A 22,155-nucleotide genomic window follows, 5' to 3' on the forward strand; every position below is an offset into this window, starting at 1 on the left:
TCATTAAAAGTTAGTTAAAATTTTTAAACATGCCGTGCCGAACACATTTTCACCTTCCATTTGAAGTTCTGCATACGGTTTAATCCATAGCACAATAAATTTCACTTTGAGCAATTTCTTAACAATTTATTAAACACATTTACACTCAACTAAAAGTAACCCTGAACATGTTAAGTTTTGGTGGGTGTACGATCGACGACAACGTTTGTCATCGGCCACAATTCGTTCCGGAAGCTGTAAGTCTATTCAAATTATAAATTAAAAAGTAAATAATAGTTCATTTTATGATTATTTCTGGTTAATGCCAGGCCCCACATCCAAGTCGGTCAACTCAATTTGCGAAGATTAAGAATTATTAAGAGCTCAGGTAAATAGTATGTAGAAATAAATTTGCAGGTCCTGCATAATTACATCTTAATGATTTTCGGGTTTTCCATTGCAGAGTAAAGTGACGAAAATATGTAAATATATGTATTTATCACTTAAATACGCACTTTTTTCAAAAAATCTATAAATATGTAATATAATATATGTAAAAATATGTAACTTAAATATAATCCGCTGCCTAGTTATACTGTACTGATCTATATCATATACCATCAGACATCAACTTTTATTAGTTGTATATAATATGAAGTGTTTTAAAACAGAGTTTCCCAAACTTATCTAAACCGCGACCCCTTTTTGCTAACAAAATTGTTCGCGACCCCCAATTTCCCCCCACTCATTTATTCAATATTATTTGACAGAAATAGCGTGCCTAATTTACAATTATCTGATGGTTTCTCAAATTTAATTTTACTTTACTGTTTAAGTTTAAATCAAAAACAATTATTTTAATTATTGCGATCTGTCCCATTAGTAATTTGTAGTAGGTACTTCTGCCAGAGTAGCATTTACAATAAAAATAAATAATAAGAAGTCGACTGCACATTGTACACCGCGACATATTAGCTTGTGTCTACTTGTTTTGGCTTTATATAAGCGGCGATGCGCAACGAAACCTCAGTTCGAATCCAAACAGCCTATGGTGGCGAACGCGGTGTTGAGTAATGAGTAAATATTTTACGACTTACGTATTCCCGTTTACGTATTTACGTCTACGATAAATTATAAATTATGGATAAGTTTTTAAAAATAAGTGCAGAACCATCTACGTCTGAAAGTGGCAGTAACAGCAATAAAAAGAAAAACAGATTGTACATTGATAAATATCTTAAATATGGTTTTACCGTTATTTCCAATAAACCACAATGTGTTATTTGTGGACAAGTCTTGTCAAAAGAAAGCATGAAGCCATCAAAGTTACTTCGACATTTAAATAGCAAACATCCAGATAAAAAAGACAAGCCCGTAGAATTCTTTGAAATAAAGCTGAACGTCCTTCACAAACAGCAAGGCAGTTTTCCCTTGGCAACCACTACTAATGAAAAAGCATTATTAGCAAGTTATAAAGTTGCTTATCGTGTTGCCAAAACTAGTAATCCGCACACAATTGCTGAAAATCTGATTTTTCCAGCAGCTGTTGAAATGGTACATATAATGTGTGGGGAAAGAGAGGCGAATCTACAGATATATCTAACTGTGCCCAATTCATTACGTTTGTAAGATATGATACAAATAATGGCATTCAAGAAGATATTTTATTTTGTTCCCCATTGGAGACCAATACCACTGGAAAATGTTTACTCGACACTTGTGAAACGTACAAGTAAATATGATATTGACTGGGGTAAATGTATTGCTATATGCACTGATGGCGCTAAAGCTATGACAGGACACAAATTTGGTCTTGTCGTCAAATTACAAGTAATAATGCTTAATGCCAAATGGAGACATTGTTTTTTACATCGAGAAGCTCTTGCGTCCAAAGCTTTACCTCCTGAAATGGACTGTGTTATGAAAACCATCATTAAAGTTGTAAATTCCATTAAAGGAAAAGCTTTGCAGACCCGTATTTTTAGAAAAATTTGCGAAGACATGGGTGCTTTATTTGAAAATCTTCTCTGTCACACCGAAGTAAGGTGGCTTTCAAGGGTCAACGTCTTAAAAAGAGTATTTCACTTAAGAGCAAAGCTTTTACTGTATTTGAAAGATGAGAAGTCCCCATATGAAAATTAATTTTCCGATCCTATTTGGCTTCTAAAACTAGGTTTCCTTGTTGATATTTTCGAGCAATTAAATATTTTGAACAGTAATTTACAAGGTCGCGACATTAATATAATTACAGCCACATATAAAATTAAGGCGTTCTAAGAAAAATCGATTTATGGTCGACCTTACTTGGCAAAAAACAACTCGATTCATTCCAGTGCCTTCAGGAAATTATGGAAAATGTATCCAATTACAGTGCTAAAAATTTTGAGATTAAAAGTTTTTGCTGACATGCATGTTACTTTGCTCAATTTAAAACAACAGCTCTGTGATTATTTCCCCGAAGAAATTCAAAACAGTTACGACAGTTGCAGATGGATACTAAATCCGTTTTTAGCCGATTCCTTTCAGCATGTTGAAATACCAATAAACATGAAAGAAAAACTTATTGAAATATCAAGTGATGGAATGTTGAAGCTTCAATTTTTTTCCCAGAATTCGGACCAATTTTGGACCGAAAAGATGCAGGAATACCCCCAGTTGGCGAGTGAAGCTGTAAAATGTTTGGTTTCATTTGTAACATCATATTTGTGTGAGGTAAGTTTCTCGCCTATGACTGCCATTAAAACAAGAGTTAGAAATCGTCTCGTACTTGAAAATGATATAATTGTGTGTGTCTCAAATACACAGCCTAGATTTAAAAGATTAGTTTCACAGAAACAGGCGCATAGCTCTCATTAAGATTATAATATTTGACTTTGTTTTACTCTTTTATTTTTACGGACTTTATTATTTAGTTTTATATTTAACTATCTGCCTAACGAAATAAAAATTTTGTCTCCACCACTGTTTAAAAATAGGATCAGAAAGCATTTTTTAACATATTGTTTTTACTCAAAGACAGAATACCTCAATACACCTTTATAACGTGTACCCAGTTTGGTCAGAATACTGTCGATTTACTATCTACATATCACATTGTATTATTGCTATTAAAATGTACTAAGCTTTATGTATTAGTTTATGTAGTCATCGATTCGGGAACATTCTTAATTATTTGCACATTTTTGTTACTTCCATATTTCAAAGATTTTTTATGTGACAGTTTAGGTTTGTTTTTTTTTTGGTTAGAGATTTTTTTATCTTAAATTTTTAATTTTAATTCTTTTGCTAATACTTACATATGTATATTACTTTAGCCAATATGGTTAAGTTAATTTTAAGTTTACATTATTATATCTTTTATTGTATTTTTTATACGGACTTCAAACTTTATGTAAAGTGGTCAATAAACGTTCTATCTATCTATCTATCTATTTCGTCTGATAATTAGTTGTTAATTTCTATTTACGGCGTTGTTAAAATAAAAATACATGATCTAACAAAGTGGTGCTTTTGTCTTATTTTGGAAATGTTCGGCGACCCCCCTAGTACCTCATGGCGACCCCCCAGGGTGTCGCGACCCCCACTTTGTGAAACACTGTTTTAAAAGATGTGATTTTTACTCGAGAGCAAAATATTTTTATTTTTGAATTATAATAGGTATCATTAGAATTAAAAATAATTTTAAATGTTCAACATTGTTTATTTACAATAAAAAACGATTTTTCAACATTTTCTCTGCAATAAAGTTAAAAGTATAAGTCTGTGCATTAATTCAATACAATTTAATAATTATAAATTTAATGAAAGCATTCTAGGTAAACTTAAGTTTTAAAATCTACTGAGAATGTTAAACAATGTTAAAATTTAATTGAGTATACTGAGTATACGAAATTCATAAAATTTTCTATATTAATTTTTATCTTAATTTTAATATATTTTAATCGTAATTTATAATAATATACAGCCGTCGAGTTGAGCCAAATGTAGACAAATTACAGTTGTTGATTCATAAAATTGTTAGATGGTGGGCGAACAGCATTAGACGTTCATAACAAACCAAACGCAATATGTTACATTAAAAAAGAAGTGTAATGATTGCAGTGATGCAAACGAGTTCAGTTATTATCTAGGATAAATATACCATGGCTCATAAAGATTCACTCGAAGCATTACATGGAGATGCTGTATTACTACCATCTGGTGACTTTCGACAGATATTACCGGATATTTCCCTCTTTTTATATGTGGATGAGATTAATGCATGTTTAACACAAATGTTTTTATGGCGCAATGTCGAAACAGCTCGATTGAACATTAAGATAAGAGTACAAATGCAAAATGATTTATCCGCGCAAATATTTTCCAAGCATTTGCTAAATATTGGAAACGGTAAAATAAAACTGCATCCAAATACATAAGTCATTAAACTTCTAGATAATTTCTGCACTTTTGTTGAGATCAAACATGAATTAATGGTAAGTGTCTTTCCAGCTATACTGAATATTTACTTGAATCATATTTGGCTTATTGAGCACGCAATTTTGGTGGCAAAAAATGATTATATTGACGAAATTAACTTTCAGATTCAACAGTTGTTTCGATGTGATCTAATATCTTTTAAATCAGCAGACAGTATTGTTAATAAAGACGAAGCCGTAAATTATCCAAAAGAGTTTTTAATATCTCTGGATATACCGGAGATGCCATTACGAATTTCATGATATTTACATATTTACTTAACTCATTTAGTTAAATAAATTAGTCATATAATAACCAAGCCACAGCAAAGCGTGGTCAGGTCAGCCAGTATGTATATATTTTTTGAACTTCAGTTCGAGTAGAATGCAGTCATTGTTTCAGCAGTGAAAATCTTTTCTTGTGTATCTGATGGTTATTTTCATGTATAATAAAACCTTCTGGGATATTTTTTATAAAAAGCTTATTAAAATATTGATATTTACAAAAAATTGTAGGAGTGTACTGGGATCGTATTCATATGTTTATATTCTGTAAATTATCGTAATATTCTTAACAATAACTTATACATTATTTGCTCATTGATACCTTTTTTCAGCTATAATACAATAGGTACGCTACCGTATATTTTAATTATTTTCGTTTTGTTTTTAGCGAAATGTGGTCCCAACGAAACATTTACAACATGCGGATCTGCTTGTTCAGAAAACATTTGTGAAGAGGTTCCCAGCACTTTATTTAAACGAAATTGTTTGCAAGCATGCAGTATTGGTTGCTTTTGTAATCCGGGATACATCAGAAATACATCAAGTGGGAAATGTGTAGAAAGATGTTAAAGCATATATATGTACATATATATAATTTATTCCTATATGTATCTAACAAAGATGGCAAAATAAATGTTGTGAAGTTTAAATAACTTTTTTTTAATTGACCATTGTTAACCATTGTTGAGGTTAATGAATGAATGTAATTGAACTGTAAATCATTACCTCTCATCTGATTTATTAACCGAATAGCTTTACAAATTTCAATTCAACGATAAAGATCCATTTTGTAATATTTGTATGGCCTCTTATTAATTTTTATAGTTCTTGACACTTTTGGCTTGAACCATAACCTCACTAAACTACTCATATTCCAGTCGCCAGAGACGAAAATGCCACTCAACCTATAAATTTCATTCGAACAAGCTGATTTTGCTGAGAGTATTAATTTTGGACCCAAAAAAAGATGCCACAAAGTCCCCCGGGCTTCCCTCTATAACCCCCCTTGCAGGGGGGTAAAAACGCAAAAAAATCGATTTACCGAGAATCTGTACGCCGCAGAAAAAATGTTTCAACTGAAAAATGTAGCTAAGTTATTTATAAAATAATTCTCTCAGAAACACCGCTTGAAGCGACTGTCGATTTTGAATGTCATTTACGTGCGTGAAATCAATGTAAAAATTCGATATCTTTTGATCCGAGTGTCCTATCGACAAAAAACAAGTTGCGTTTTTAAGGTTAAGAGTTTAGCTTTCGGATACAATTTTTGTATTTTGCCGCAACTAAACTTAGATTTTTTAAAGTGTTAAATAAATAAACGACGATCGATTTTTACCATTTTGTATGATTTTCATCAGCTCAATACAATCTACCCCTTTTATTGAGTAGCCACTATAAAGTTTCGATAACTGGAGCATAACCTTTAAAACATGTAGCACGAAATTTTAATTTTTGAGTATTGACAAATGTGACTCATTTGAAATACGCTTAAAAAGCGCTGGATTTAAACTTTCACATGACAAACAATCTAAAATGTTTAAAACTTTTGCTATAAACTACTTCCAAAACCGTCTTCTTAAAACATTAAATTCTGCGTTTTTATCTCGTTACCACAACTGAAAAATTGAGATTTCGTGTCATAAGTTTTGTTACGTTCCAAATTTAAAGTAAAAAGTCCCACCTCTATTTTATCAAAATTTAAATAATTCAGGACGTGTAAGAGCGGTTGCCTATAATATATTATAAGCAAGGTGGCGAAAATAAAATTAGTAATTTTCAAATAGGGGTAATGTCTGGCAAATTGTGCTGAAGTTAAGGGAACACGTCCTCTTTTTTGTGAAGAAACTAATTTAGATCGTTCTTTCTAGAGTTATCTTGGAAGAATTGGGATCATAAAATTGAAATTTTTGAATCTCGGTATTATTCGGTGACCTCCGTGTGTCAAGTTGTCAAGTGTTCGGAAAGACGACGGAAAGAAAGTGATTCCAGGTTTGACGGTGTAACTGAAAGGTTGGGCTAGATTAAAAACGGCATTTTGTTTTTTGCTTTTGCTGCTGTTCCATGTGGGATCTGGACTAGTCCGAACCGTGTGGATATTCAAGGGGATTTGCTGCCTTCGTGGAAGGGTTTTTTTTTGGAATATCCACAATTTCGCTAAAAAAAGCGGATCTACAGTACACGTGAATACCGGGAGTCGTATTTAGATCAAGAAATTAGCCTTAATCACGAGTCCAAATAGCCGGCTACGCTTCGGTCCAATTTGGGATATTTCAAACCCCTAATCTGGCTAAGAAGGGGTTGGTTTGTTTGTTTTTTTCTGCTTCTTCTTCTTCGTATTTTTCCGTCTGGCTGTAATTTTCAACTTTTCAACATTGTCACACAAGTCTATGTATGTACATCGGCAATCGTATGGGATTTTGGATTGAAGACACGCTGAACTATAACTGGAATTCCACGCGGTGAAGTATATGAAAATTCGAGGTATGGATCGATAATAATTAATTTTCAACGGAAGATTTAAGCGCCGTCTAATTTGGTTTGCGGAATACAATAGTTTTTTTTTTAAAGATTATTTGCTGTTAGTTTTTATTTTCATATTTACCAATACTTTACAGATTTTTTTAAAGATAATTTGCGGTTTATTTTATTAATTCAACATTTACACATACCTATTTTAATTTTGTAAACTGCGTCTAAGGGGGGGGTTATATATTTGAGATTTATTTTTTTATATTATTTTCTGCGCACGCACTTGAGCTCACGTGGTGTCCTATTTGCGTTAATTATTTTTTTTTGGTTGGTATTGAACCGCACACCCCTTAGCGTCCGGTACTTTTGATACGTCTTACCTTTCATTTTGTTCTGTTAAATAGAAATAACTTATGAATTTTTGTTAGGCAAGTAGAAGCCGCATTTTTATATTATTTTTTTATTAAGCCTATGGTAAAGTTAAATAATATTGTAATATGTAGTATGTATGTATTTATTTTCAACTATCTTGGGAATCTATTTATTAAAATTGACTAAATTCTAATCTGACAATTTCATTTATTTTTTTTTATTTATTCAGGTTGTATACTGTTACTTAGTATTTTAGTAGTAAACCTATTGGTAAGTTGGTGGTTTATTGAATAATAACGTAGGGAAGGCTGTGGGCCAATTTACCTGGCGCCCCTGATATAACTTCGGATTTTTTTTGTTTTGTGGACCGCACGACCATCTCCACTGTTTTGTCTAGCCGCGAGCCATTCCCAGACTGTCACCGTATAGTACTTTTCTTTCCGGGTGTACGTCTGATTTATATTTGGTACATTTTATAATTTTTTTTATAGATTCGGTTTTGTACGCCACATATTTTGGCGCCCAACGTGGGGCCCTTAATTAATTAACCTTTTTTTGTCAACCCCTTGTGTAGATTCCTTTTAATTAGTTAACCTAACGTGTTTGGGCTTTAATTGACTAACTTTGATTTATTTACTTTACCACTGGTTTTGCACTTTGTAGTAGTCTTAGAACTTCGTGTTTAGTGGAAGTGTATGCCAAGAAGTGCTTACTAGTTTTTTTTTTTTTTTTTTTTTTGTGTGACGTGAAGTTGGAAGAAGCCAAAAATGGAACTTAAAAGAAGATACTTTGAAGTGGTGTTGTGGAACTTAGAAGAATTATGGATATATTAGGACTTTGAAATATTTCTATTTCAGTTGGAGTTCAAATTTATTTTTTTGAGAAGTTGGACTTCGAAATTCTACATTGTGGTTTAACTTACTTATGTTAGGGAATGTAAAATCTTTTTTTGAGATTATGTTGTGACTTGTAATTTGTTCTGAAACAATGAAATTTTGAAAATCTTTTGTGAAATTTTATAGATTGAATAAAGCGACTATTACTTTTATTTTGCTTTTGGTTTGCTCCCATTAATAAAATAAACTGTACCTGTGTGTTAATATTTTTACTTATATCTTGATTTTGTTTGAATATTTGCTCCTTTCGGTTGATACATTTTTTTTAAATTTTGAACTTTGGCAAGATGGTGCGAAAACTTGTACCCAACTACTTAAGGAAAGAGGAACTGGAATATGAACTCAAAATTCGTGGAGTGTCTACTGGCACTGTTGAGTCTATGAGGTCTAGTCTGTCTGATGCACTTAGTCGTGAGGCAGCAAATGAAAGCTTTAGATATCCTGAGCACCCATTCACCTTTTCACAGGATAAAACTGCAATCGAGACTAAACTTGCGGAGCTGAATACGGCTGTTGGAAAGTTTGCCGGAACTCCTACTTGTGCTGAGTCCTTGAGATTGCGGACACAGATTAACCATGTCTTGGGGAGAATTGATCTTATGGCATTGCCAACAGGTGATGATGCAGACGCAGCCCAGGTTGTTAAGTCAGACTTTCTTGCTGAGATTTTGAAGTTGTCACAGGATTTACATGATAAGCAGCATCCAATCGGATCTGGTTCGGTACCAGTAGCGCTCGATGTGATTTCGGTTTTAAATCAGTCTTTTCAGGCAGGGGTAGGACAAGTTCATGCTTCTTCTCCTGGAGCGATGTCACAAGCTGGTAATAATGTTTTTTCAGGGTCTGTCTCTAGTTTTTCTTCTGGGATGATACTTCCTCATAAATGGGGAATAGAAAAGTTTTCAGGTTCTGCTAGGGGTATGTCTATTTCTGCATTTTTTGAGATGGTGAATGAATTGAGTCTCGCTCGTCATGTACCAGATAGTATACTTTTGGAATCAGGTATAGATTTATTTTCGGATAAAGCCTATCAGTTTTATAAAGATGTTCGTCTACGTGTAGGGAGTTGGGCTGAATTAGTTGAAGAGTTTCGTAGGGAGTACCTGTCAGCTCACCATGGGGAAGCGCTTTTTGAAGAGCTTCGGAGGAGAACTCAGCATTCGTCTGAGACTATTGGAGTTTATTTGGCAATAATGAATAGTTACTTTAATCGCTTGCGTTGTCATGTTCCAGAGGAAGTTAAATTGTCTATAGTTATTAGGAATTTGCATCCGTTCTATCAAGATAGATTACGTGATCCTTTGCCAGCTACCTTGGAGGAACTTCGTGTTCTATGTCGCAGTATGGAGGAAAGACGTGATTGTATTAGGAACTATGTTGAACCGAATAGTAGGAAAATGAATACTTTGGAAAAGGACCTAGCTTATATCAGTGTGGATGCTGAAAGTTGTAGTAGTGTTAGTGAGGGTCCTGTTGTTTCATCCGAATCGGAGTCCGCTAGAGGAAAGTTTAGGACTTTAATCTGTTATCGTTGTAATCAGTCAGGCCATAAGGCAGTAGGGTGTCTAATGAAGAAGGAGGCTGTTCACTGTTTTAAGTGTAAGAAAGAAGGGTTTACAGTCAGAACTTGTCCTTCGTGTAATTCGGGAAACGGAAGGAAGCGCACCTAACTGGTCGAAGAGGTGTTGCCGACGTTGACTCGACCAACCTACGTCCTATTTTAGACTTTATTTTACATCATTCCGAAGGAGATGAACGTCCATATTTGAAAGTTAAAGTCTTAGGAAAGGAAATTTTGGGATTATTGGATTCTGGTGCTTCAAAGACCATTGTAGGAAGAACTGGTTGGAAATTTTTACAAAACTTGGGTTTAGAGTTGGATACTTCGAAGAAGACCGTTTGTAGAGTGGCGAATGGTCAGATGTGTGAATCGTTGGGGGAATGTTTAGTACCTTTCATGGTTAGGGATCGCTTGCATGTCTTGCCAGTATTAGTTATTTTGGACGTACCGCACATTCTGATTTTAGGATCTGATTTTTGGCGTGTTATGGGTATCGTTCCAGATTTGAGGCATAACGAATGGTATTTTTCGGACGCTCCAGCAATGGTAGGTTCAGTGGATCATCTCCGAGGTCAAACTATTTTGACCGATGCAGAGAAGTCGCAATTGGAGGAAGTTATTAATAGAAGTCGTGAACTAATGGGCACTTCTCTTGGTTGTACTGATGTCACTGAGCATGTGATTGTTTGTAAATCTGCACCCATAAAACAACGTTACTATCCTGTATCCCCAGTAATCCAAAGCCATATTGATAAAGAGCTAGAAGATATGTTGGCGAAAGGAGTAGTGGAGCGATCGAATAGTGCTTGGTCGTCCCCGATTCTCTTGGTGAAAAAAAAGGTTCCAGAAGGTGAAGAACCAAAATGGAGGTTCTGCGTAGACTATCGAAAGCTTAATGCCGTAACAGAGAGGGATGGCTACCCATTACCGTACATCTCTAATATTTTAAATAAATTGAAGAACGCGCATTATCTTTCCACCATAGACATTAAGTCGGCGTATTGGCAGGTACCTGTTGCTAAGGCTTCCAGGCCTTATACTGCTTTTACGGTTCCTGGTCGAGGTCTTTTTCAGTTTTGCAGAATGCCTTTTGGATTACATAATGCCCCGGCTACATGGCAGAGGTTGATAGATCGTGTCCTCGGTCCGGAGTTGGAACCCTATGTTTTTACTTACTTGGATGACGTGGTCATCGTGACAAAGTCTATTGAAGAACATGTAAGGATCTTAGAGGAAGTCTTTAGACGCTTGAGAGAAGCTAAGTTAACCGTTAGCTGGGATAAATGTCAATTTTGTAGACCGGAACTAAAGTATTTGGGTCATGTGGTTGATAGGAATGGACTACATGTTGATGGTGATAAGGTCAAGGCTATGCTACGTATCCCAACACCCACATCCGTCAAGGAAGTTCGTAGCATCATAGGCACATTTTCCTGGTATCGAAGATTTATTCCTTCCTTTGCGACACTACTAGCTCCAATTACAGCGATATTGAAGAAAGGAAGAAAATTCAATTGGACCCCGAGTTGTGAAGAATCTTTTCAGAAAATAAAAGAATGTCTAGTTTCTGCTCCGATACTTAATTGTCCTGACTACAATTTGCCTTTTGTTGTCCAATGTGATGCCTCAGGATATGGAGTGGGCGCCGTGTTATTGCAGCCAGGCCCGGATGGTGACGAAGTAATTAGTTTCCTGAGCAGATCACTAACGCGTCAAGAAAGGAATTTTTCCACGACGGAACGGGAATGTTTAGCTGTGTTATGGGCAGTCGAAAAACTGCGTCCTTATTTGGAGGGTGTTCCGTTTACGGTCGTGACTGATCACGCATCCCTCGTATGGCTTCAAAATTTGAAGGATCCTACTGGAAGATTAGCTCGATGGGCGGTAAGATTGCAACAATATGACTTTAAGATTGTGCATCGGAAAGGAAAAGAACATGTTGTCCCCGATTTGTTATCTCGGTCAGTTCCCGTGCTTGATATGGTTGAAGAGGTTGTACCGCTTCCTAGTGGTGATAGTTGGTATGATAAACTTTGTAGAAAAATCGAGTCTAATCCCTTGAAGTATCCTCAGTGGAGAATGTCTGGTGGCAAACTTTATAAATACATCCGTCCCAGTCATGGATTTTTGGTCGAGGAAGCGGACAATTGGAAGGAAGTCGTTCCTAAGGGTCAACGATTGGAAGTGCTGAAGTTGTGTCATGATAGTCCTTTAGCAGGTCATATGGGGATCCTGAAAACTTATAAGCGTATTAACGAGAAGTATTTTTGGCCGAAACTGCGGAGTGATGTGTCTCGTTACGTTGGACGTTGCTCACTGTGTGCCATGCATAAGGTGGAACAAGGTAAGCCCAAAGGCTTTATGACTCCTCAACCTAAAGCTACTCAACCATGGGAGATAGTAGCAACCGATCTTATGGGACCTTTCCCAAGATCAACTCAAGGCTATAAGTTTATCTTAGTGGTAATGGATGTGTTTAGTAAATTTTCTTTGGTATTTCCGTTGCGATCCTCAAAAGCCGTGCATGTCGTTAAGAAAATAGAAGAAGAAGTTTTCCTCGTATTTGGAGTTCCACGTCTGTTACTATGTGATAATGGTGTCCAGTATACTTCGGGTATTTTCAAGAAAATGATGGAAACCTATGGTGTCTCAGTTCGTTATAATGCGTTGTATCATCCACAGTGCAATCCATCTGAACGCTATAACCGAACCCTTAAAACAATGATGGCAACTTATATAGCTGACAACCATAGGAAGTGGGATGAAAATTTGGCCAAACTAGCATGTGCTACGCGCACTGCATACCACGAGTCGACTGGTCAAGATCCCTACTTCATAAATTTCGGTCGGAAGATGGTAGTGGATGGACGAGATTTTTCCCGAAAGGACAAACTCGGAGACCCGGAGGACGAAGTAGCTAAAATGGGATATAATCGATCGCGTGGACTCCAGGAATTATTTGTTGATGTTAGAAAACGTTTAGATAAAGCTTCGGCTAAGTGTGAGAAGACCTATAATCTACGGAGACGTCCAGAGGAATTTCAGCCCCATCAGTCAGTATGGCGGAGAAATTTTGTGTTGTCAGATGCCGCTAAATATTTCACGAAAAAGTTAGCTCCTAGATGGATAGGACCCTACTTCGTGAAGAAGAAAGTTTCCCCCTGGACATATAGTTTAGAGGATGAAAATGGCAAGGATCAAGGTATTTGGAATATTAAGGATTTAAGGATTAGTAACCCGACTGGTGATCCCGATAGGATTTAGGTCGGAGTAGAACGGACTAGCAAAGTTTTGTCTAGTCTAAGTAAATTTAGTTAGTCTTCTGAAATTGGTTGTATTTATTTTTTTTTGTTGTGTCCGTGAAGGATGACTGAGTGTTGGCTATGATCGGTTCTTAGGATGTATTTGGATGGTCAACCGATTCGTTTTTTTTTGTGTTAGGTAGCCAATACGAAGTCGTAGGGTTGCGGTAGCCTTAATTTCTTTTGATTTATGGAATTGAATGTCACTTAGGTTTGGTCAGAAATATGTTGTCTTCGATGATATGGCGTTGGGATTTGTTTTGATGTTAGTAAGCCATTCTATTTAATTGGGATTTTTTTGAAGCCACATAATTATGTTTTGGTGAATCTTGTTTTATAATAGCTTAGTTTTGGATGATTCACTAAATTTCGTTGTATACGGATTTAAATTCTGGAAGACCTATCTCATTTTTATTTTAATGAACAATTGGAATTACACTACTGTTTCGGTAGATGTTTCTCGCAGTATCAGTAAGAGTGGAATGGTGGAGAGTTTCTTATGGACTCATGTTATGCGAGGTATAGTGAAGTACTAGCGATGCCCCAGAGCTGGGAGGTCGCGAATAAGGGCAACATCTAGTAACCGACCTAATCAGTGTTGTCAGATTGACGTTGGAATTTGAAACTATTCTACTTGATCTCATACGATGAGAGATGACTGTTGTGTGGAAGTGGAGTAAGTGTTGTAAGTAAGTTGTTGCTTTGTGCGTGTGGTTTGAGATTGGTATGTCTTTCGTTGTCCAAGTACTTGCGCATGGTGAAGACGGTGTGGATGATGATTGTGTTGTGGACTTCGCTCGGAGTTTAGGTAGTGTGTCGCTAGCGCGAGGGAAAATTTTCTTCGTCTAGTTTTTCCTCGTAAATTTTCCTCTGGGAAAGGGAGGTGTTGTTACGTTCCAAATTTAAAGTAAAAAGTCCCACCTCTATTTTATCAAAATTTAAATAATTCAGGACGTGTAAGAGCGGTTGCCTATAATATATTATAAGCAAGGTGGCGAAAATAAAATTAGTAATTTTCAAATAGGGGTAATGTCTGGCAAATTGTGCTGAAGTTAAGGGAACACGTCCTCTTTTTTGTGAAGAAACTAATTTAGATCGTTCTTTCTAGAGTTATCTTGGAAGAATTGGGATCATAAAATTGAAATTTTTGAATCTCGGTATTATTCGGTGACCTCCGTGTGTCAAGTTGTCAAGTGTTCGGAAAGACGACGGAAAGAAAGTGATTCCAGGTTTGACGGTGTAACTGAAAGGTCCCCCGGGCTTCCCTCTATAACCCCCCTTGCAGGGGGGTAAAAACGCAAAAAAATCGATTTACCGAGAATCTGTACGCCGCAGAAAAAATGTTTCAACTGAAAAATGTAGCTAAGTTATTTATAAAATAATTCTCTCAGAAACACCGCTTGAAGCGACTGTCGATTTTGAATGTCATTTACGTGCGTGAAATCAATGTAAAAATTCGATATCTTTTGATCCGAGTGTCCTATCGACAAAAAACAAGTTGCGTTTTTAAGGTTAAGAGTTTAGCTTTCGGATACAATTTTTGTATTTTGCCGCAACTAAACTTAGATTTTTTAAAGTGTTAAATAAATAAACGACGATCGATTTTTACCATTTTGTATGATTTTCATCAGCTCAATACAATCTACCCCTTTTATTGAGTAGCCACTATAAAGTTTCGATAACTGGAGCATAACCTTTAAAACATGTAGCACGAAATTTTAATTTTTGAGTATTGACAAATGTGACTCATTTGAAATACGCTTAAAAAGCGCTGGATTTAAACTTTCACATGACAAACAATCTAAAATGTTTAAAACTTTTGCTATAAACTACTTCCAAAACCGTCTTCTTAAAACATTAAATTCTGCGTTTTTATCTCGTTACCACAACTGAAAAATTGAGATTTCGTGTCATAAGTTTTGTTACGTTCCAAATTTAAAGTAAAAAGTCCCACCTCTATTTTATCAAAATTTAAATAATTCAGGACGTGTAAGAGCGGTTGCCTATAATATATTATAAGCAAGGTGGCGAAAATAAAATTAGTAATTTTCAAATAGGGGTAATGTCTGGCAAATTGTGCTGAAGTTAAGGGAACACGTCCTCTTTTTTGTGAAGAAACTAATTTAGATCGTTCTTTCTAGAGTTATCTTGGAAGAATTGGGATCATAAAATTGAAATTTTTGAATCTCGGTATTATTCGGTGACCTCCGTGTGTCAAGTTGTCAAGTGTTCGGAAAGACGACGGAAAGAAAGTGATTCCAGGTTTGACGGTGTAACTGAAAGGTTGGGCTAGATTAAAAACGGCATTTTGTTTTTTGCTTTTGCTGCTGTTCCATGTGGGATCTGGACTAGTCCGAACCGTGTGGATATTCAAGGGGATTTGCTGCCTTCGTGGAAGGGTTTTTTTTTGGAATATCCACAATTTCGCTAAAAAAAGCGGATCTACAGTACACGTGAATACCGGGAGTCGTATTTAGATCAAGAAATTAGCCTTAATCACGAGTCCAAATAGCCGGCTACGCTTCGGTCCAATTTGGGATATTTCAAACCCCTAATCTGGCTAAGAAGGGGTTGGTTTGTTTGTTTTTTTCTGCTTCTTCTTCTTCGTATTTTTCCGTCTGGCTGTAATTTTCAACTTTTCAACATTGTCACACAAGTCTATGTATGTACATCGGCAATCGTATGGGATTTTGGATTGAAGACACGCTGAACTATAACTGGAATTCCACGCGGTGAAGTATATGAAAATTCGAGGTATGGATCGATAATAATTAATTTTCAACGGAAGATTTAAGCGCCGTCTAATTTGGTTTGCGGAATACAATAGTTTTTTTTTTAAAGATTATTTGCTGTTAGTTTTTATTTTCATATTTACCAATACTTTACAGATTTTTTTAAAGATAATTTGCGGTTTATTTTATTAATTCAACATTTACACATACCTATTTTAATTTTGTAAACTGCGTCTAAGGGGGGGGTTATATATTTGAGATTTATTTTTTTATATTATTTTCTGCGCACGCACTTGAGCTCACGTGGTGTCCTATTTGCGTTAATTATTTTTTTTTGGTTGGTATTGAACCGCACACCCCTTAGCGTCCGGTACTTTTGATACGTCTTACCTTTCATTTTGTTCTGTTAAATAGAAATAACTTATGAATTTTTGTTAGGCAAGTAGAAGCCGCATTTTTATATTATTTTTTTATTAAGCCTATGGTAAAGTTAAATAATATTGTAATATGTAGTATGTATGTATTTATTTTCAACTATCTTGGGAATCTATTTATTAAAATTGACTAAATTCTAATCTGACAATTTCATTTATTTTTTTTTATTTATTCAGGTTGTATACTGTTACTTAGTATTTTAGTAGTAAACCTATTGGTAAGTTGGTGGTTTATTGAATAATAACGTAGGGAAGGCTGTGGGCCAATTTACCTGGCGCCCCTGATATAACTTCGGATTTTTTTTGTTTTGTGGACCGCACGACCATCTCCACTGTTTTGTCTAGCCGCGAGCCATTCCCAGACTGTCACCGTATAGTACTTTTCTTTCCGGGTGTACGTCTGATTTATATTTGTTACATTTTATAATTTTTTTTATAGATTCGGTTTTGTACGCCACAGTTTTTAAAGGTTGATCTCAAAAAATGGAAATTTTACTTTGACTGGTCAATGAAAGTGATCAATTTTATTGATCTCACCAGAATCTTAAAAAATAGCGTTGTTTTTGAGAGAACGGTTCATTCTGCATTCAACGGTTCTTTGTGTAGATAGTTAAAAAGAAATAAAATAAGACTTAGTTATAATCAATTTAATTATACCTCCAACGACCGGTTTCGCCTACTATAATTTGCTATGCATCTTCAGGTCTTACGGTATCTGGTAAATTAAATGCTGAAATTACAAAAACCCACATTAGGATTGTCTAGTAAAGACAAATACAGCAATTATGCCAATATTATATGTCTGTGATTATTAATATGAAATAAATTGATTAAAGCAGAAAAAGTAAAACCAACAAAATGGCATAAGATAATCTAATAAATTGAAATAAATTAGTAAATATCCAAGAAATACTACACATGCTGGTACAAGAATAATTATTAATTAGTGATTTGGAAAACATAGTTCAGATTATCCTGGTTTGCTGGTGATGGGTGATCATCGGTTTTATTGTAACTGTTTGACAATTAGTGGGGAAATTGTTGAGGGGAGAGATACTAACAAATAAAATAGGAAGCAGGTAGTGTGGAATTGTTTGTTAAAAAAGAAAGTGATGTTGTATATTATTTAATACTGTACACCCACAAATTATACATCTACCTTCATTTATTGTCATATATATCCTTTTAATAAATAATTCAATCAATTAACATACATTTCTAAAATATACCTATTAAATAAATGTAAATAACTTTTAAATAATATAAAACATCACTTTGTTTTTTAACAAACAATTACACAATATCTACTTCCTATTTTATTTGTTAGTATCTCCCTCCTCAAGAACTTCCCCTCTAATTTTCAAACAGTTACAATAAAACTGATGATCACTCATCACCTGAAATCCAGGATAATTTGAACTATGTTTTCCAAATCACTAATTAATAATTCTTGAACCGGCATGTAAGTAGTATTTTTTGGTTATTTACTAATTTATTTCAATTTATTAGATTATCTTATGCCATTTTGTTGGTTTTACTTTTTCTGCTTTAATCAATTTATTTCATATTATAATCAGAGACATATATTGGCCTAATTGCTGTATTTTTCTGTACTAGACATCACCCTAATGTGGGTTTTTGTAATTTCACCATTTAATTTACCAGATACCATAAGACTTGAACATGGCATAACAAATTGTAGTATGCGAAATCGGTCGTTGGTGGTATAATTAAATTGATCATGAGTAAGTCTTATTTTATTTCTTTTTACCTATTTGAAATAAAATCAATGAAGCAGCTTACGAAGCGCTCGGCACAATCCAAAAGAACAAAAAGAATACTCCATTGTGGTGGACAAATGACATCGCCAATGCAGTACACAACAAGAAACAAGCATATCAAAAGTGGCTACAAACAAATGATCCAGATGATAGACGAACATATGCAAGATCAAACAGAGAAGTAAAAAATTTAGTAACTAAAGCAAAAAATATTTCCTGGGAAAGTAAATGCGAAGAACTCAACAAATATATAGGGTCAACAAGATCAAGGGAAGTATGGAAAACGGTAAAAAATCTGAGAACAAACAGAAAAGAAACGAGTAGAATAGATTTAATAGAAGAAAGATCTTGGATCGAACACTACTCACAACTTTTGACTGAAACAAGACCTCAATTCACGAACATCAGTTCAACAACATATGAACTGGAATTCAGTGAAGACGATAACATAACAGTACAGGAAGTCGAGAATGCAATACAAACTCTAAAAAATCGGAAGTCATGCGGACCACAAGGTATACCAAATGAATTATTAAAACATAGCCCACAAGTATTACGGGAATTACTGGCGTATGTCTTCACCTTATTCTATAATGGACACGACTTACCACCGGAGTGGACAAAAGCACATATTAACAACATCTATAAAAAAGGAGATAGAAAGAATTGTTCAAACTACAGGGGGCTAAGTGTCATAAATTCACTCTCAAGACTGTATGGAAAAATAATAAAAAACAAAATTGAAAAAGAGATGACAGATGTTGAAGAACAGAATGGCTTTCGTGCAGGCAGATCCTGTATGGACAGTATATTCTCTCTAAAGCAAGTTATCGAGAAAAGATTAGCCCACAACCTTTCAACTCATATAGTCTTTATAGATCTGACAAAGGCATACGATAGTGTACCACTTTCAATGCTTTGGGTAGCAATGGAAAAACAAGGAATAAGCAAAAAAAATATACAAGCAGTACAACAACTCTACAAAAATATGACGGCAAACATTAAAACTGGAAATAGATTAACTAGAGAAATTCCTATTAGTAAGGGCCTAAAGCAAGGCTGCTGCATAGCACCTACACTCTTCAAAATATATCTAAATGAGGCACTCTCAGTGTGGAGAAGAAAGTGCTGCAATATGGGCATCCCAATCGGAGATGATAGATTGTACACGATACACTTCGCTGACGACCAAGCCATTCTAGCTGAAGACGAGAGTGATGTAGGCTACATGCTTAGAAAACTGAAAGATGAGTATACCAAATGGGGCCTCACAATTAATATACAAAAAAACTGAGTACTTAGTTGTAGGAGAAAAACCAGAAAGCCTACAAATCGAAATGGGAACTATAAAACCAACAGACAATTTCAAATACTTGGGAGTCCAAATAAAATCAAAAGCAGAAAGTAGCGAAGAAATACACTCCAGGATTGGCCAAGCAAGATCAGCCACCAGACAGCTACACGGACTATTATGGAATAAAAAAATAACCAAAGAAAATAAAAGAAGAATCTATAAAACAATAATATAAAGTATTCGGCTGTACGGCGTCAAACTCTGGGAAATAAACCAAAGAAACAAATCAAAAATTAAGGCCATGGAAATGAACTACTGGAGACGATGTTGCCAGCTCAGTAGACTTGATAGGGTGAGAAACGAAGATATTCGGAGAGAAATGGAAATCGATCTAGACATAATAGACACAATCGAAGCCAATAGACTTAACTGGTATGGACACCTTCAGAGAATGCCTGAAAATAGATGGCCAAAAAAAAAATAGAAGAATGGACTCCGCCAACTAGAAGAAAACGAGGTAGACCAAGACGATCCTGGAGAGACGATGTCGACGATGCAATGACCGCCAGAGATTTAACAACTGAAGATTGCTTCGACAGAAAACGCTGGAAATTAGGATGCGAGAAGCGGCGCCAGCTGTAGAAGACTCGCTTGTATATATATATATATATATATATATATATATATATATATATATATATATATATATATACCTATTTGAAATGAACTCACACAGGCAACACATTTACGATTTTTGTTTAGAATTATCTCAGCTACATTTTTCCATTGAAATATAATTTTGTTCTACGACGTATTGATTCTTTGTAAATAGATTTTTTGTGTTTTTACTCCCCTACGAATGGGTTTTACGGGGGGAGCACAGGGGTAAAAGTGATAAACTGTTTTGCTTCTTTTTTGGGATCCCAAAATTAATATTCCTGGCAAAATTCAGCTTGTTCGTATGATTTTTAGGGGTCAACTCTCTGTCGACTGGACTGCTGGGTTTCATGCACACTTTAAAATTTTTTTTAAGTAGTAATTCAAAACGATTTCTGCTTATAATACTTGAAATTTTATTTTTGTAGAGGAGCGACAGTTTCCAATAATCTTTTAGAGTTAGTTTTCGAGTTCCATCCAGAGGATTACTCCCAAAAATGTTTTCATTTCTATTGGAGTCCATTTATTTATTCTTGATTTTAGACCAACGGTTTCGTTCGTCATTTTTTCTACAATTTTTGATCAGCATAAATATTTGTCTGCGAAACCAATAGGTCAAATATCTCATCAGTTACGAGTTGTTTAAATGAGTCTAATTCACTTTTATCTTAAAGTTAAATGGTTATTTCATCAGGAACTCCTACAGGTTTATAGAAAACAAAATTTTTAAAATTTTTAATGAATGGTCCACAAAACTTGGTACATTTTTAGGAACATTGACATTTGAATTCGAGGAGCATGAATGATTTCTACTTGATATAACTTTTCGTTTTTTCATTGAAGAACTTCCTCCTCTGATTGGGAATAGAAATTTTCAATGTCTTCATTTTCGTTATAGTCGTGATCATCATCAGAATCAGCAGGAAATGGCACTATACCGCTTTTATCGGATTCATAATTATTAAGTTCTTCATCACCTATGGCAATCATGTCAATCTATTGAAAACATTATTCCATCAATGTTTCCAGTCTTTGCCTTTCTGCTTCCTCACGTTTGTAAGGCATATCTTTTTACAATAAATACTGCTACTTCGCACTCAAACTGGCATTGTTCAAAATAAAAGCTAAACACAAATTGTCTTCTTCTACTTCTTCTTTTTATATAGATATGGCTCTGTTTGTTTTTCAATGTGCCTCCAGTAAGTTATCGTTCCATCGTTTTCGTGGTCTTCCTACTAATCGTTTTCCTATTGGGGAACCGTCTCTTGCCGTCTTTACCTCTCTATTTGTTGTCATTTGGCTTGTATGATCGTTTCATTCTACTTTTCTATTTCTTACCCAGTTCTTGATGTTTTCCAACTTGCATCTACGTCGTATATCTGTACTTCTAGATCTGTCCCATAGTGTCTTACCATCAATTTTTCTAAGTGTTTTCATCTCTGCTGTTTCTAACATCCTTTTTGTCGTTTTTGTGTCAGGTCTTGTTTTTACCGCGTATGTCATTATTGGTCTGATGACCGTTTTGTAAATTCTGCCTTTCGTTTCTTTCCCGATATTTTTGTTTCTCCATATTTTTTTGTTTAGGCAGCCTGATGCTCTGTTTGCTCTATTCCCTTGATCTTTCACTTTAGTTTTGAGCTTTCCGTAGCTAGATATTGTGATGCTTAGATATTTAAACTCCGTCACTTGTTCTATTATTTGACCATCCATCTCCAATTTACATCTTAGTAAATTTGCTGGTGTAACCATGCATTTTGTCTTTTTTGGGGAAATTAACATATTAAATTTTCTGGCGGTTATATTAAATTGGTGTAGCATACAGTGTAAATCATCTTCACTTTGAGAGAGTAGTATTGCGTCGTCTGCACAGCAGATTATTTTAAGTTGGTTTTTTTCCTTTTGGTATCCTGTTTTAGTTCTTACTTTTTTTATTATT

Source organism: Diabrotica undecimpunctata, chromosome 1 (assembly GCF_040954645.1).
Source record: "Diabrotica undecimpunctata isolate CICGRU chromosome 1, icDiaUnde3, whole genome shotgun sequence".
Classification (NCBI taxonomy): Eukaryota; Metazoa; Arthropoda; class Insecta; order Coleoptera; family Chrysomelidae; genus Diabrotica; species Diabrotica undecimpunctata.